Consider the following 15,332-nt stretch of genomic DNA (forward strand, 5'->3'; position numbering starts at 1 on the left):
AGTGGGTTAAAGCCTCTGCCTTTGGCTTAGGTCATGATCTCAGGGTCCTGGGATCGAGCACCTCATCGGGCTCTCTGCTCAGCGGGGAGCCTGCTTCCCCCTCTCTCTGCCTGCCTCTCTGCCTACTTGAGATCTCTCTCTCTGTCAATAAATAAATAAAATATTTTAAAAAAAAGAGTGACTAGAAAATTTCTAAAGAGCATTTTCAGTTTAATGAAAACCACGACTCCTAAAAATATTAATTCAAACTTGAATATTCAAACAGTAAAATATATTTTGAAGCTATTCTTCATTATTTTTTTCATGCTATGAAAATCAAACAAAAGTAATTCTTTACTAATAATCACACTTTTTAATCAATGACTTCTATAATTACAAGAGAAAAATAATATATTTCAAGAAAGAAAGAAATGTGTAATTTCAAAACAGAAAACCAGATGACTGTGTTGCTAAATGTGCAAGGGTTAGATGATATTCAGGGATTTGCTGGCTAATTTTTAGTGATCAGCTATTCAAACACACACACATAGGGGCGCCTGGGTGGCTCAGTGGGTTAAACCTCTGCCTTTGGCTCAGGTCATGATCTCAGGGTCCTGGGATTGAGCCCTGTGTTGGGCTCTCTGCTCAGTGGGGAACCTGCTGCCCACCCCCCCCTCCCGCCATTCTCTCTGCCTACTTGTGACCTCTGTCTGTCAAATAAATAAATAAAATCTTTAATAAAAAATAAACCAAAAGATACACACACATAGACAACCTTTTAATGTATAGTGCTTTCCAATTTTCATTGTGTAAATATGGCAACCATGATTGATTTCTAACTACCAACATGTCAGGAAAGATGGAACACAGAGATGGGACGTAACAGGAACATTCAGCTCTCATAAGCTGGTAAAAGCTGACTCCAGCACAGTGCTGGTTATCTCTCTGAACAATTTTCTTCATAAATATGATTTTTTTAAATCAATCAACTGATAAAATTACATTCCTTAAGAATACAGCTTATTTTGCATTATATGTAGCTCTTAGGGCAAAACATGCCAATATTCCTGAAGCTTAATTGATCTTACTGATTTTTTTCTCAAAATTTTATATACTACTGAAATACTGTTATTAGCATGTATTTTAAAAGACAAAAATTATCATTTATAAATACCTACTTTGTATATAAATGATTACTTCTTATATATATTTAGATTGACATGGTTAGACGAAAAACCAATCTTGCATTTCATCTGGCATCCTTCCTAATGCCTAAAAGTTCAATTCATGAGTGTATGTGTTTGTGAGTCTGGGTGTGTTTGTGGATGACTATGAAGATGAATGTGAATGTTTTTGTGAGAAGGAAGGAAAAAGACAGTAGAGAGAAAGAATTATCTCTCTTAAATACTGTTAAGATATTACCAGTAAACTTAATTGTCAAGAAAATATTGTATAATTTACTGCATGGCTAGGAAATTATTTATGACAAGGTGTCTCGTGAATATATCAATATATTGAAAGGATCAAGGTGGGGTTTTTTTTCCAGTTAAATTTGTAGTCTCTGTTTTGTTTTGTATGTAACATTTTCTTTTTACTCTAGAGTTATGATTCTTAAATAGTATTACTTTTTCTTCCTTTTTGTGTTTGGTATTTATAATAGGGTTTGAATCATCAAAGTCTGCTTTCAGGTATTTGAAGCAGTAGTAGATGAGAAACTGTGAATCACAGTTTAGGAACATTGATATAGATTCCTATTCAAATTTTAGACTATAATTGCATCATTTTGCATAAACTCATATTTAAAGCACATTTAAATTCCATGCACTATCAAATTGATGCATAAGTTTTCACAATCACTTCTATAGCAAACGATTTTTTTCAAGAGTATAAAGTTTTCACTTAAACTTTATTTCTTGTCTCTTTTTGTTCTAACTGAATCAAGATCAGATAAGCTCTTAACTATTGTTATTTTGCTAATGCTCATTTAATGCAGCAAGCTGGTTGAAGTGTAGTTTCAAAGGTTAAAACTATGACTTTTATGCAACCATGAAATGAGCATATGCCAAATATTTTATTCAACTCATTATTTAATTACAGAACAATAAGATGGTAAAATTAGTTGACAGTATTTGATGACCTTATATTTACAGACAGTTTAATGAATGAAATTAGGTTTTGATTGCAATATTAGATACTAAATGAGTATGTCTTATCTGGTAAAAATAAACTTCCACTAAAGATAAATTATTTACATGTTTAGGTACAATTATCTACATCTTAACATGTAAATACACTAAGTTTGTGGCCTTTAATAAATAATCTTAACAGTACAGTTTCCTGATTTTCTTGTATTTTTCCAATCCTATTAAAAGAATTGCCTAAATTGCTCTATTTTACATTTAAACATAATTTGAGATATTTAATGTTTGATGACATGAAAGCTAAAATGTATTTAGATCTTAAATTTTTCTTGCAAATATCCATACCTTTTCAACAAATATTTTTGACTCCCGCCTTTGTGTTAGATATTGCTCTGTATGCTATATATACAGTAATGGTCAAAGTAAAAATCCCTGCCTTCATAAAACATAAATTTTAGGGGCAGGAGAAAACAGACATTGAAACTATTCAGGGTACACCTGGATGGCTCAGTTAGTTAAGCATCTGCCTTCAGCTCCAGTCATGATCCCAGGGTCCTGGGATCAAGTTTTTCATTGGGCTCCTTGCTCAGTGGGGAACCTGCTTCTCCCTCTGCCTACCTCTCTCCCTGCTTGTGTGCTCTCTCTTTTTCTCTCTTTGACAAACAAAATCTTTAGGGGAAAAAAAAAAATCTCAGAAAAATATAAGTAAAATCTATAACTTTTAAAAATAATTATTTATTTTAGAGAAAGGGGAGGGGCAGAGGCAGAGAAAGAGTCTTAAGCAGAAATCTCACTGAGCATAGAACCTGACTAGGGGCTTGATCTCATGACCCCAATATCAGGACCTGAGCTGAAACCTAGAGTCAGCACTTAACTGTGCCACCCAGGTGCCCCAATTCTGTAACATTTTTGAATGTGCTATGAAAGAGGAAACACTATAAAAAGATAATGGGAATCTTTTTCCCATCGCGGCTTGCATGGAGTTAGCTCGTGGGTCTGGGAGATCCGAAAATTGAGAGCTTCTTTGCTCCCCCACAGCCGTACCCGAAGGCTCTGCAGCCCTCACCGTGCCACAAAATGAATATATTGAGTTACGCTGGAAGCGCTATGGCTATTGTTTGGATTACCATGAGAAAAAGAGAAAGAAAGAAGGTTGAGAGGCTCATGAACATTCAAAGAAGGCAAAAAAGATGATTGGTCTGAAAGCTAAGCTCTACCATAAACAGCACCATGCTAAGAAAATACAAATGAAAAAGACTATCAAGATGCATGAAAAGAAAAACACCAAACAAAAGAATGATGAAAAGACTCCACAAGGAGCAGTACCTGTGTATCTACTGGACAGGGAGGGACAGTCCCGAGCTAAAGTACTTTCCAATATGATTAAACAAAAAGGAAAAGAGAAAGTGGGAAAATGGGAAGTTCCTTTACCCAAAGTTCGCCCCCAGGGAGAAACAGAAGTATTAAGAACAGGAAAGAGAAAGAAGAAAGCATGGAAGAGAATGGTCACTAAAGTCTGCTTTGTTGGAGATGGCTTTACTTGAAAACCACCTTAATATGAAAGATTCACTAGGCCAATGGACTTACGTTTCAAAAAGGCCCATGTAACATATCCTGAATTGAAAGCGACCTTTTGCCTGCCAATACTTGGTGTTAAAAAAAAAAAAAAAATCCTTCACCCCCACTATATACAACTTTGGGTGTTATTACCAAAGGTACTGTAATTGAGGTGATTGTGAGCGAGCTGGGCCTGTGACACAAGGAGGTAAAGTTATTTGGGGAAAATATGCCCAGTTTACCAACAATCCTAAAAATGATGGAAGCATAAATGCAGTCCTGCTTTTTTGACAGCAGTTTCAGACAAGTAATTCCTTATAATTACTGAAGACTACACACCAATCAGGAAGACGACCATTACTGTGGTAGTTCTGAATACTACCAAACAGCCTTACAATATCTGAAGTCATCAAGAGAAGCATTTATTCTATTGTGAAAAACATTAAAATAGACACTTATTAAAAAAAAAAAAGATAATGGGAATTTGTAATGGAGGTTGGGGGAGGGGAATATTTCACCATGAAATTGGGTAGTCAGGGTAGTCTCATTAAAATGATGAGATAACAAGCAAAAAGAGAGCCTAATCCACACATAGTTTTAAGTTAGAAAGTAAATAAGTAAAATGAAATGATGAGATTTACCCCAGTAGAAAAAAACACACCTGGTGTCAAGATCTCAGCTTCTATATACCATTCTCCTATAAAAGGAACCAAGGATCCTTAAGTAAATGGCTGATTTTAGGACTGGGATAGTGAAAGTGCAACGTAATCCTGGAGCATCTTGTAGGACCAGGAACTTAGGTGCAGAAGAAACCCAAAAGCTGGGGCTGGTGAAAGGGATATAGGAGCCAACATTAAAGGACTCTCAGTGCCTAAGCTGGAACAATTTGAGCAATAAAATAAGTAGCATAGTACTGAATTATAACCTAAATATATAAAATAAATATTCATAAGGTCATATGATATAAATGGATGATATATATAAATATCCATTGATATAAATGGATGATTATATAAATACAGAAGAATGAAAAAATCTTCTTTACAGAATTCTAATGTATATTAAATACACCCTTCTGTAGATGGAGCTTAATCCCACTCTCTCTTGTGGGTGGGCTCAATTTAGTGATTTGTGTCCAAGTAATAGAATACGGAAAGGGAAAAATTATAACTATACAATAGAGAAACCTGCCAAACACTACCCTAACCAAGCGATCAAGGATAGCATCCTCAGTTATGTCATGCGGATATTATTTAATCTCCTAATATAATGTGATGAAAAGAGCATGTCACCACTGTGATATTCTTTCCAAAAACCCTTAGTCACAGTCCAATCATGAGAAAAAAGAACTCTAACTTAAAGTGCATTCTGTGAATTATCTGACCAGTACTCTCCCAAACTGTGAAAATCATGAAAAATAAAGACAGAATGAGGAACTATCATACAAGAAGAAAGTAAGGGGACACAACTACATGCATTATGATATAATGAATAGGATCTTCCAAATGAAAAAAAAAATAAATAAAAGACCTTAATGGAAATCCAAAATGTGTGGAGTTTAGTTGATAATGTGCCAATATTGGTTTTCAGTTTTAACAAATATACTACAGGGTACTATAAAATGATAATATCAGGGAAAACTGAAATTAACAGAGGGATACACAAGAACTCTACGTATTATCTTTGAAAGTTTTCTATAAAACTAAAATTATCCCAAAATAGAATGTAAATTTTTTTAAAGATTTTTTTTTTTTTTATTTATTTGACACAGAGAGAGAGAGATCACAAGTAGGCAGAGAGGCAGGCAAGCTTCCCACTGAGCAGAGATCCTGATGCGGGGCTCCAACCCAGGATCCTGAGACCATGATCTAAGCTGAAGGCAGAGGCTTAATCCACTGAGCCATCCAGGTGCCCCTAAAATGTTAATTTTAATTTTAATTTTTAAAAAAGATTTTATTTATTTATTTGAGAGAGAGAGAGGGTGTATGTGCCCACATGCCAGTGAGGCGAGGTGCACAGGGAGAGGGAGAAGCAGACTGCCCACTGAGCATGGAGTCTGCCCTGGGGCTCAATCCCACACCCTGAGATCATGACCTGAGTTGAAGGCAGACCTTAACCAACTGGGCCACCCAGGTTCCCCATAAAATGTAAGTTTTTAAATAAAGGTGAGATTTGAGGAAATATTTGACTGAAGTAAGATAGTGACCCTTGAGAACATTAAAGCTGAGGGCATGAATTATGCCAGATAAAAGGCAGTAAAGGCTGGTTAAGTGCCTGGGTGGTCAAGGAACAACAAGGTGGCAAGAGTGTCTTTCTAAAACTGAGTGAGGATCAGTAAGAGAAGGGAAGCTATTTCTTAAGGGGAGTAAGACTGTGTGTGTGTGTGTGTGTGTGTGTGTGTGTGTGTGTGCTTGTGGGTGTGCACATATGTGTGTTAGCATACATGTGCATGCTTGTGCTTATAGGAATCTCTGCCAACATTTGCAAGATTTCAGATTGTTTTTCTCACTATTCACATCAGCTACTTTTTTTGTTATTTTCCTATCTCCTAACTACAAATACATTGTCAACTTTGTTTCTTGGGAGGAGGGTTATTTCCCAGTGAAATCAAGGACAATGGAAGAAATAATACAGGGTGTATTTCCATATATTTTTTAAAGATTTTATTTATTTATTTGACAGAGAGATCACAAGTAGGCAGAGAGACAGGCAGAGAGAGAGAGAGAGATGGGGAAGCAGGCTCTCTGCTGAGCAGAGAGCCCGATTCAGGGCTCGATCTCAGGATCACGACCCAAGCCGCAGAGGCTCAACCCACTGAGCCACCCAGGCGCCACTCCATATTTATTTTTATGTGGAATTTTAGTTCAGTTTTCTACCAAGTACAAAATAAAAATATTTCATAGCACTTTCTAAAATGTTCCAGACTGGACTTCATTACACTAGTATTAATAATAACTATCTTGGCTATGATTATAGTTCCCAATCTAATAGAAACATTTACTTACAAAAAGGTATTATTTGTTTTGTTTTTATTTGCCTCGTGTATAATTAAATCATCACTTCACCATATCTTTTTTTTTTCACTTCACCATATCTTATACATGAAAAAAGTACCCTTCTCTTGCATTAAAATTTCCTGACAATTCTGACATATCACACTCTATGTTGTCAAGCAAAATGAACACTACAATCATTGTAAAACTACAGGTAGAATCTGAAAATATTTTTGGAGTTGCAGCGTCTTAGAGTTTTCCTTCCCTTGGTATTTGCGATACAATTAGTCATAAATTCATCTGCTTGTGCTGGTGTTAAAATAGAACCTTCCTCAGCCTCTTTTAGAGGTTTGTTTTCCAACTAAAGATCTGCTTCAGCTAGGTGGAACTAGTATGACTTTATACTGTGCCAAAAAACTACAGGGAAACATCTCCTTAACTACATAATACATTCAAGCCATCTGTTTCTTACTGTATTATGTTTCTAAACTATCGGATTATTGCTTCATCCATAGAATTATGTCTCCAGAGAAAAAGAACAACAAAAAAGAATGTCAAAATTTGAATGTCATTATATAATGTATGTGTGTATGTGTATATATACACCAAAAATGTAATTAAAATATTCAACCTGTCGCAATTTTATCAGTGTTGAAAGGATGGTCCTTGGAGACCTTGTAAGCCTAAATTTCTACCAACTCTAGCATAATTTTCTCCTGGTAACTATGAGACATTGTCTGTTTATTCTTCTTTCAGGCATGTGTAGGATAAGGGATGCACTACTTCATGAAGCAGGTAGCATATTTAGAGGTAGATATATTGTATTTACAAAATTCTACCTCACTTACTAAAAACATGCATCACAAACTTTTTCCAAATTGTCTGGGTTCTGTACTCTCCAGCTACATAAATCAAATCCCTCTATCCCAGGGCACACTTTCAAACACTGAAGACACATCCTCTCTTGTCTTTTCTAAATTGTCTTTTCTGTAAGTTAAACATCCTCTCATTCTTTTCCAAGACTAATTCAAGCCACTGGCTGAAGAAAGCACATGTCATAAAGCTGCAGATTTCCTTGATTTCCTAGGCACCATCTCAGATACAATTTTAATCTTTATGCCGTGCCTTACAGTACTTTCTTTAACACTGACCTTGCATCCATTCGAATTTATGACAGACTCTCCAAAATTTTTCAACTTCAAACATAAATTTATGGTATCCACATATGAAATATGTCTGAAGATTTTTGAGCCTCTAATAAGAGTCCTACTCCTGAAGAGACACTGTGTAGGAAGCATCTTTGTTCTCAGCCCCAGAAGGGATGTCTCGCTGTTAGTAACACTCAACATATTAACCGTGAGCCTTGAGCCTTGGCCATCTCATTGTTTCTCATTCTTTTCACTTCTGTCTATTTTCTTTTCCTCCATCGCTCTTCTCTTTTTTTCATGCATTGCTCTAGTTCCCACTTCTGGGGCCAGATCTTGAACCATATGGCATATTAAACACTCATCTAGTCACTCAGCTGAATAAAAGGATATTTTTTTGACATAATCTACCATTCTAAGAATGAGGGGTGTATATGTGTGTTCCACTGAAATATAGTTGTCTTAACATGTCAGCTATCTGGTCAGTCTCCAATGTTTATAGATACTTGGTATATTGTGTATGTGTGGTTTTTTTTTTAACTAACTCATATGTACACATACAGTTTTAAGCACTTTAATTTTACTGCATTATTTAATTATCTCAATATCCCAGTATGTTATATTCTTTTGAAATCCCCATATAAATGAGGAAACTGGGGGAAAGGGAAGTTTGGGAGTTTTTCTGGTGAAAGGTCAGGCTCTTAACTACAATTACATACCAAATTTTTATTAAAATGTGGCAGCTAAACAAATCATAAATGATACCCAAGGCAGGATAGGCTGAGTCTAGCCTCTTTGATATTTCAACTCTTAAGTTGTATTTATGAAATTGATCGTGTTGTAAAATTTTAGTACATTATGTCAAAGTGTTGCATTACATTGAACTTGAATTGAGGTTGTTTTTTTCCCCTTAGTAAGACTAACTTTGGTCACTTTCCTCTGAGATTATTTATCCCTAAGTGGGGTACATTTATCCATTTCATTGAACCCTTTTTATTTTGGAATTAATATCATTTTTTTAGAAATTTTTTGTCCTTTTTCCCCCTTTATACTACAGAATTAATATTATTCAAATAAAAGTGTGTTAGAGGCATGCTGAAGTTATTGAAATTGTAATAGAATTTATTCTTGAACAGTCTCAGTATTTTTTTCTCATTGAATAAAATACAGAAGCAATAGACTTGGTAATAAAATGCAAAAAAGAATGTGTTCAATATATTTCTGGACAAAATAAAGAGATTATTGTACATATGACTTAAATTTCACTGTGATTCACATTCATATCCAGAAAGCAGTTTTGCAAAATTAGTCTCCAAATTAGCTGTTTCCTTGGAACTCAATATGAATAGGATTCTTTGTCTTTCTGATCTATGTAGATTTTTTGGGTTTTATAAGAAATTTGCATTTGTTTGAAACTTTATATAGCTAATACTTTACCATTCTATATAAGTAAGTTTTCTCTTGGGAAAGGATATATATATCTCTATAGATAGATGATATAGATATAGATATAAATACAGACACACACACCCCTATGAAACAAGTTTTCTTTGGGGATTAGGGTTAGAAAAGCTAAATTATCACAAATATACTTATTAAAAATGTAATTTTTCTGGTTTCAATTCAATTTCAGTTAAATTCAATACATAAATCCTAGAGGGTAAGCTTATCGATTTCATTGACTACAAAATTTCTTTAAAGAGAAAATTAGCCTGAAATACTCATAAGGATTCACACAGTTGGCAGTGGTATGGTGATAGGTTTACATAAACTGCTACTGTTGATCTCCAGGACAAGGTTCAGCAAAAAACACGGTAGGAAAGGATCCAGGGTATAACTGAATATACTAATACTATAAGTGTCTGCAATAATACTCAAAGACTTTAACTGGAAAACATTCAGTTTGCTTCCTCTTTGTTCATGTGTATTTTTTTTTTAAGATTTTATTTATTTATTTGACAGAGATCACAGGTAGGCAGAGAGGCAGGCAGAGAGAGAGAGAGGGAAGCAGGCTCCCTGCTGAGCAGAAAGCCCAATGCGGGACTCGATCCCAGGACCCTGAGATCATGACCTGAGCTGAAGGCAGAGGCTTAACCCACTGAGCCACCCAGGCACCCTGTTCATGTGCATTTTATCAGCTGGTTAGACAAGCAAGAAATTTTCCAAAAGGGCTATCCATGTTATTTACTTTGATCTCAAAGGATGAGATGAACCTTCCAAACTAAAATTTAATTCCATATTTAATTGGATACCAAGTTTTAGTGACATACTTCATGTTGAATTATGAGTTTACTACATTGTTAATAAAGACATTAAATAGACTATCATTAAATAATATTAGAAACATATAGTTTGTTTCTTAAAAGTAGATTAATTCTATTCAGTTTAGTTTGTTCTAGATTGGGGTTTCAAAAAGAAACGCTGCAAAGACTAGGCAGGTGATATACAAGAGTGAAAAAGACTGCATGAAGACTGAAGTAGACAGAAAAGTCACAGCTTATTTAAAGGGAATAGTTGCCACCAGGTTCTGGTTAATTGTGACTATGAGAGACTTCACAGCTAGTGTTGCCAAATCTCCCAGTTTTTCAAGCTAAATCAACACTATCTGTGAGGAGGCAAATAGCATGGAACCTGTGAGTTGCTAGTTTTCAAATTGTGGTTTAGGAAATGCATTCTATTCTGTACCTTATTTTTCATAGTCTGCCTGCACTTCCACCACCATTTCCATAATCCTAATAAAAATTACTTATATTCATTCTGTATCATCTATGTTCAAGGCAAATTCAAAACATTTTACAATATGCATTAATTTAAAAAAATTTGTCTTCACTGTACAGGGAAGTAAACTGTCCCTTGGGCAAGCAGCAGCAAATTAGGTATTCAAACACTATTTGAAACCGTACACCATACCTGCTAATCCATCACACCATATTGCCTCTTCACAAATGTGCCAATCACAAAGTAGACTGATTCTCACCATTTGTAGAACTAGATATTTCTGTTGACTTGTAACCTGTCTACCACTTTGTTCTTTAATGATTTTAACCCACTAACATTTTTTGCTTAACAGTGTTGAGTATGATTCAGATGTTTGCAGTTGAAGGTTAATTGGTGTTTTGACTTCTCAAATTGTCCATTATATTGTTGGTATTTGGTTCTGAGCATATAGAAGGAGCTATGCCAGAATAAATGATATTTAAGTAATTAATTTTAATTCCCAATTTTTATGTTTTTAATACAATTTAATATTTGAGCAGTTTCAAGTCCACAGCAAAATTGTGCAGAAAGTAGAGTTCCCATAGGCCATCTGCCCCACACATACATATCCTCCCTACTGTCAATCTCCTGTCACAGAGAGATACCTTTATTAAAATCAATAAACCTACAGTGACACATCATTATTACCCAAAGTCCATAGTTTATACAGGGTTCTCTCTTGGTGTATATTCAATGGTTTTTGACAAATGTATCATGGCATGTATCCACCAGTATAATGCCATACAGAAAAGTCTCATCACCCTGAAAATCCTCTGTGTTCTGTTGTTTCATCTTTCTTTCCTCCCACCTCCCTGGAATCCTCTGATTTTTTAATTCTTTCCATTATTTTGCCTTTTCCAAAATGTCATGTAGTTGAAATTATACAGCATGGAGACTTTTTACTAGCTTCTTTCACTTAGTATGTATTTAAGGTTCCTCCCTATTTTTTTCAATGGCTTCGTAGCTCATTTCTTTTTAGCGTTTAATAATATTCCACTGTCTGGATATGCCACAGTTTATCCAGATATTCACCTACTGAAGGACATCATGGTTGTTTCCAAGTTTTTGTAATTATAAATAAAGCTGTAATGAACGGTCATGTGCAGACTTTTATGTGGACATTAGTTTTCTAATCACTGGAAGCACAATTGTTGGATCATGTCATAAGAGTATGTTTAGCTTAGGAAAGCACAACATTGAAGATTGCCTGGGTGTCTCAGTTGGTTAAGCATTTGACTCTTGATTTCGGCTCAGGTCATGATCTGAGGTCAAGAGATTGAGCCCAGGTCAGGTTCTACCATGGGAGTGGAGTCTGCTTAAGATTCTCTCTCTCCCTCTTCCTTTGCCCCTCCCCCCAACTCTCTCTCTTAAAAGAAAAATCAAGGAATCTGTCACATTGTTTTCCAAAGTGGTACACCACTTAAGAATGGATGAGAGTTCCTATTGTTGTACATCCTCACCAGTATTTGATATTAATATTTAAGATTTCAGTTATTCAAGGGGCATCTGGTGGCTCATTTGGTTAAGCCATTGCCTTCATCTCAGGTCATGATCTTGGAGTCTTGGGATCCAGCCCCATATCAGGCTTCCTGCTCAGCAGGGAGTCTGCTTCTCTTTCTTCCTCTGTACTCTCTCTCTCTCGCTCTCTCTCAAGTGAATAAATAAAATCTAAAAAAAAAAAATCAGCTATTTTAATAGGTGTATGGTATCTCATCATTTTAATTTGTAATTCCCTAATGACATATTATGTGTAACATCTTATCATCTGCTTATTTTTCATTAGCATATCTTCTTTATTTTTAAATCAAATTTTTTATTACTGTTGAGTTTTAAGTGTTCTTTGTATATTTTGTAATACAATACTTTTTCAGATATGTTTTTGCAAATAATTTCTTTTGATCTGTGGCTAGTCTTCTCATTCTCTTAACAGTATCTTTCACAGAGCAGAAGTTTCTAATTTTGATGAAGTCCAACCTTTCAATTCTTTCTCTTACAGATCACGCCTTCAGTGTTGTATCTGAATAGTCAATTCCAAACCCAAGACCATCTAGCTTTTCTCTGTTTTCTGGAAGTTTTATAGTCTTGCGTTTTACATTTAGATTTATGAAACATTCTGACAATGCTTGTGAAGGGCGTAAAGTCTATGCCTAGATTATTTTTTATTCTTTTACATTTGGATGTCAAGTTGTTCCAGCATCATTTGTTGAAAAGATTTTCTTTGATCCTTTGTCAAAGATTGGTTGACTGTTTCAGGGCTCCATTTCTGTTCGATTGTTCTATTTGTCTATTCTTTCATCAATACCACACTGCTTTGATTCCCGTATCTTTGTAGCAAGCCTTAAAGTCAAGTAGTGTCGATCTTTTAACTTGGTTCTCCATCAATATTGTATTGGCTATTCTACATCTTTGAACGCAAGATGTAAGATTTAGAATCAATTTTTCAATATCCACAGATTACTCACCAGGATTTTGATTTGAAATGCATTAAGTCAATATAGATCAATTTGCAAGTAACTGACATCTTGACAGTGCTGAATCTTAACCATGAATATGGAATTTTTCATTTCTTTGGTTCCTTGTTTTTTTTCCTCAGGATTTTATCATTTTCCTCACATAGATCTTATATACATTTTGTTAGATTTATGCCTAAGTATTTGACATTGTGTGTACTAATGTAAAAGTATTGTGCTTTTAATTTCAAATTCCAATTGACCATTACTGGTAACATAGGAAAATGGTTGACTTTTATATATTAACCTTGTATTTGGCAACTTTGTTATAATTTCTTATGAGTTACAGGTAATTAGGTGATTTATTTTTATATTTCAGAATAAAGTTTAAAGACACTGAAACAAGAAACACCTCATGTGCAGGCAAATAAATACAAACAACAAAGGGGAGAAGGACTGTATATAGTAGTACCTATTCTGATACCCAACAAAATGTTTTATGTACTATTCCCTGGCTCCTCATAGTTCTCTTTAAATATTGTATCTCTCCTAGCTACTTCATGGTATCTTGAATTATGCAATCTCTGGATTAGTGAGAGAAACAGGATGGCCCTGTAAAGTATGAACAGACCTGCTAACTGAAACTTATTATCCAGTTCTAACAATGGTTGATAATTCAACAAAGTAGGAAATGGCTAAGTGTTTACAGCTGTTTCATGAGTGCAATTATAGATAACTACAGACTACTGCCTTCTGACGTTTGTCCCCACTGTATTATTTTTTTAAAAAAAAGGTTTAGGTTTTTTTTTTTTTTTTAATTTTATTTTCATGCCTTCCTTTTGTCAGTGTTTGTGTAATATCCTGGCAAGTATCACCACTTTCAAGAACTCATCAGAGATGGCAGCCTACTAACCTACAAATGGATTTTGCTGAGCCAGTGTTATAGTGATAAAGTGCTTGTTATGATAAGAATAAAGATATTTGCAAAAGACACATATTTCCTATCAAATCTGTAAAACATCAGTGCTGCTTACTTAATATTCTGTAATCGAGTTTATAGCACATTTTTGGCTGAATTCAGTATTTTTTCTTTCTTATCTTATATTTGTGTTGCTGGCCATTGATGGGGAAAAGTCATAGTACCATGCAAATTATTTTTAGGACAAATTCATAGCCTTTGACATAATACAGGCTTATAATGATAACAAGAAATACTTCTAATGTTCAGCTTGGTCACAGGTCGATTTCTTCAGAAAGCAGACTCTGAGACTGAGATTTGCATGCATAAATTATACTAGGGAATACTCTAAAAACTCTAACTCTGAGAGGTTTGCCTTTCTGGAGCTGCACAGTGTCTTCAGAGCTGATGGCAGAAAATAGTGAGAACTTCATGTTTTCATTCATATGTCATCTTTTCCTCTGCCATCCCCTACTGAGAAATTTCCATTCTTCTTATAACTTCCTAAAATCCAGCTGTACAATGACAAGATGAGACACTGGTGTCAGATACTAATTCTAACTCTACCATTACCTATCCATAAAATTACTTTATGTCTCTTAGATTGAATTTTGTCATCTGTAAAATTGAGGGATGTAAATAATGATTTTATGAAAACTAAAATGTTCTAAACAATCACAGATGAAATGAAATAATATGACTCTTGTTAATATAATATTTGGGGTAAAAGAGTGATTAGGTATATAAATAAGATTTAAGGGAGATGATTGACTCATGGTACCTTACTGTTAAAAGCCTTGTATCTTGTTCATGTTCAAAACATGCTCTAGTAAAATATACATGAAAATGATGTGATTCTAAAAGTTTACTTCCTACATTTTTTTATAAAAATACAGTCAAGAGATACTATAAAACCAAAAGATAAGAGATAATTTCTGTCTACTTTCTAATCCATATTTTGTCATATGAGTATGTACAATACATACAGACACACCCCAAAAGTACAGTATGAACATCCCAAGAGTTTCAAGTTTTCCTAATTATGAAAATTTAGATTTTTTTTCATTATTGAAAAGTAATACTGTGCCACTTTCTTACCTTTTCAAAAATAGCACTATGGCTTTATACTCACAAGTGAGAAGACTCTCTCCAGGCCATTAAACTTGTATTGACTTCTATGTTTATTCTAGTTATTTATGATTACCTTAAACCCAAGCATTGCCCTTGTAAAAGCGGTGTTATATTTAAGTATAAATGGAAATAATAAATCACATGTTCATTTTGGTACTCTTTTTAAAGGCATTTCTATAATCTTTGGCTCTAGTACTTACTGCATAAAATGCCTTATCTTC

General features: G+C 34.6%; 1 pseudogene across 1 annotated transcript; it reads left to right on the plus strand.

The window, feature by feature from the left end:
- The first annotated feature begins 826 nt into the window (after positions 1 to 826).
- Positions 827 to 3,968, plus strand: LOC308347034 (ribosome biogenesis protein NSA2 homolog; annotated as a pseudogene). Its single transcript has 2 exons — positions 827 to 858; positions 3,159 to 3,968. The product of its transcript is annotated as a ribosome biogenesis protein NSA2 homolog (transcript).
- Positions 3,969 to 15,332: the final 11,364 nt, after the last annotated feature.

This window comes from Martes martes (assembly GCF_963455335.1).
Source record: "Martes martes genome assembly, chromosome: 8".
NCBI lineage: Eukaryota > Metazoa > Chordata > Mammalia > Carnivora > Mustelidae > Martes > Martes martes.